At 34.6% G+C, this 3,836-nt stretch overlaps 1 protein-coding gene across 1 annotated transcript in view; it reads left to right on the forward strand.

Moving 5' to 3' along the window:
- Positions 1-3,836, forward strand: part of ANK3 (ankyrin 3, node of Ranvier (ankyrin G)) — a 272,063-nt gene that overhangs the window by 30,622 nt on the left and 237,605 nt on the right. The window lies entirely within an intron of this gene.

The following is a 3,836-nucleotide window of genomic DNA, read 5'->3' on the forward strand; positions in this document are numbered from 1 at the left end:
GAAACCTTTTAGTAAATGTTCATATATTTATAGAATAACATGCTGTTAGCACTGTTAAAAATGAGACAAGGCTCTATGTACTGATATAGGAAAATGTCCATAGTAGATTGTTATCAGTGGTTTGCCCTGACAATTCAGAGGGAGCGTTTGAACGCATCAGTACTGTTGGAGATTTTTATACCCATTTTTTTTTTAATTTTATACCCATCAGTACTTTGGGGAACTTTTATCATGAGAGTGTACTATTTTTTTTAATAGTACTCTTAAAGCTAGTTAGGAAATAACTACTGGTTGATATCAAAATAACAAACGTTTAGCCGGGTGCAAGGGCGCACACCTGTAGTCCCAGCCCCTCAGGAGGTAGAGACAGGATGGACTTGAGCCTAGAAGTTTGAGGATATAGTGCTCTGCGGTTGTACCTGTGAGTAGTCGCTACACTCCAGCCTGAGCAACAGTGAGACCCTGTCTCTAAACAAACAAAACAGAATAAACATTTGCTAGACTGAGAACGGTGCCTCTCTTCACACTCAAGAGTAGCTATTCTAAGCACAGTACAATACACACATTGTGTCCTAGTGGACAGGGGAAATAGAGACAGGCAGAGACTTTTGGTTAAGAGAAAACCCATCCTCGTTTTTGGATGGAAATACTAAGTAAGGTAAATAACCTAATGAAAGTTACTCCATAGCTTTCTTCGTGAAGATGGCGTAGTACATCACTTTTTTACACTGTGATGTATAGGCCACTAAGCATCTCTCCTTTAGAAGCAAACATAACCCCAATTTACTGCTAATAGATTTGAATTAGATTGTAAACCAATTACTAGTAACTCTCAGAGCTCTCCAGTACTTTTTGAAGTTTTCAAGGCCCAAAAAGAAGCCCTACAGCTAACTTGAAGAAAAATAGTACGTGAGATCTTCAAATCACTACTTCAGTCTTTTGGCAAAGGATATGTATTTTAAAAGTTTTTATGCCTTTACGTTGATTTAATTTCATGTTATTTTTGTAGTTTTAAGGGCAAAAACAAACATTGTGTCTAATAAGTCACGTTCATGTCTTCAGGGAGGTTGCTGTTATATTGCTGTATAAACAGCATCTAATTACCTAGAGATGTTTGAACCTTTGAATTTTTTCTCTTCTTTTGGATTATTGGTATTGGAGAATAAGAACAACAACAGGAAATAAGACATTTTATTCAAATGATATTCTAATTACTGCATTGCTCTCTCATTAGCAATAATATTGGTGTCATTTATAGAGAAGTCTGTATTTACAGAACAAACAGTAGGGGGTAATTTAAGAATCCTTTAAATAGTAAGTTTTTAATAGAATCTGTAATTCACTACACGGTGGGATATTGCCAAATTCTTTCAAATGTATTTTTTTCAGTAAGCCTGGCACACTTCAAATCTTGTATATATGTATATATGTAGCAAGATTTCTGTATAATTGTGGTTTTTAAAACGTTTTTATATTACTGTGTCTGCATCTCATATATTTTACATATATACACACACATATATATACACATACATATATACACATATATATATATACACACACCTTCCTTTTGCTAATTACCATTCTGAAGCATGCAGTATACTTGTTTGTTCATTTATTCCATGAGTAGTTATTAAGCACCTATTATGTTTCAGATACTTCACAAGGTACTGGATATCCTTGAGCAACCAGGGGATGGACCTTTTTACCAGTAGCCTCTATCACATTTCCTTTCTGCTCATTTTTCTCTTAAGGATAACTGCACAAAGCAAAGCACACCATTTAAACTTGATTTTGAAACAAAATCTGGAGCTGCTAATTTTAGCTATTAACACCTTAGAGCTGGTATCTTTGTGTCTTTAATTGGCTTATGCAGGAAACATATTCTTGTCACTGCTAATCGGCTCAGTTGCAGTTTATTTTCTGGTACAAAGTAGTTTCCTTTATGTATAGGTCCTGTGAATTTTGAAATTCACATCAGCGGAAATGTAGGCATTTTGTTTGGATTCAGAACAGAAGTGGACTGTCATTTTTACCCCTTAGGTTTTATTCAGGTTTTTTAAGTGAGATGCAAAATTAAACCTTAAAACACAATTTTCCTTTTGCCATACTCTCATTTAAACAATGCATTTTTTTTTTTTTGCAAAAGTAATACATTACATAAATGAGAAAGTACAATAAAAAGCAAGAAGTCTCTGTTAATTTTCCCTAGAGGTAACATTTTACCCGATTGCTTGCATATGTACATATTAGATACGTGTACCTATCTTTTTGAAAATGAAAATGTTTATTTACATAGACATGTAGACTACTTTTCTTATTATATCCTAAAGTTCCTGTCTTTAGGTATAAACCTATGACATCATTTTGGTGACGTCTTGGACGTATCTAGTCTTTCCCTGTTTGTTATCTTTCTTAAGGCTTCAGGGAATAACCTTCCGGTTGATTTGGTTATGTTATTGTTTTCCTTTTTCCTGCTGTTTTGGGTAGTAAAGTTAAATGAAACAGGTGGCATTTAAGCCAGATCTTGAAGCATGGAGGGTAGATGGGATTTGTATACATAGAGAAAAGAAGAGGGCATTCCAAGGTGAGGGAAATAGCATGAGTACAGGTATCAGAGGAGAATTAAGTCTGTATGTCCAGAATCAGTACAGACACTGGCCGAAAGGATTTTATAGGGAACAATACTGAGCAATAAGATCCCTTAAGTGCTTTAGGTCAATGTTTTGCACATCTTGGGTATAAGTATGCTGCTTTGCATTCAATCAAATGAATTAGTAGAGCCTTTCTCTATGTGCTAGCAAGGGAAGGAACGTTGAAAGGGATGTTTTAGGAAGACGTAGGTGCATATGTGCTCCTATGTGCTTTCCAAATGCTTTTCTGTACCACAGGACTACAGAAATAAATATCGTGATCCAAATAAAATAATAAGTCACTTGCATGCCAGTTCTCTAGTTAAAAAAATTAATGCCCTTTTGAGTATATAATAATGAAACCATTGCAGAATTAACAATTTGCGAGCCAGTCCTAGGATATTCTACTCTGTGCTGTTTTCTCTACATTCAGCAACTCTAGGTAATCCACACATTAATTAACTGCAGTGAAATCTGTAGCTGTGTGCCCTTTATCAAGTCCCAGGGTAACATAGACGGAAGATTCAAAATGTATAGAGTATGTATGTGTGCACTTATATCTGAATTTATCCTAAAACCATGTTTTAATCAAATTCATGGAAGCACAGAGGAACATGGTGGTTACCAGAGGCTCGGAACTGGTAGTAATGGGGAGACAGGAGGTAATGGTCAATGAAGAGGAATAAGTTTTTGTTTTTATTTTGCTTTTTTGAAGTCTGTTGCACAACTTGGTTAACGGAGTTTGTAATAATTTTGTACATATCAAAATTGCTAAGAGAATAAAGTTCAAATGTCCTCACCACAAAAAAATAAGTATTTGTAGTGATGAAGATGTTAATTAGCTGGATTTGATCATTCCACATTATATTCATAAATCATAATATTTTGTACCCCTATACATATTTATAATTATAATTTTTAATTTAAAATAAAATTAAAAAAGGAAAAAGACAATAACCAGAATAAATAAAAAGAGTCAGGTTTGTCTTCTTTCATTGGTCACAGAAGCCAAGAGTCTTTCTCTTAACTCTAGAGACCTTAGTCTCTATAGACCTTTCGTAAAGCAACCATGAGTACAGTTCATGAATTTACATATCCTGACAGAGCAGGAATATGCGAGGCAACAGGGCACAGTAATGAGCTAGACAGGCGTATATCTCAGTTTTTAAAAATCCGTGGAAATTTTGCATCTTATTTAAATGA

This window comes from Colobus angolensis, unplaced genomic scaffold (genome assembly GCF_000951035.1).
Source record: "Colobus angolensis palliatus isolate OR3802 unplaced genomic scaffold, Cang.pa_1.0 Scaffold361, whole genome shotgun sequence".
In the NCBI taxonomy this organism is placed as follows: domain Eukaryota; kingdom Metazoa; phylum Chordata; class Mammalia; order Primates; family Cercopithecidae; genus Colobus; species Colobus angolensis.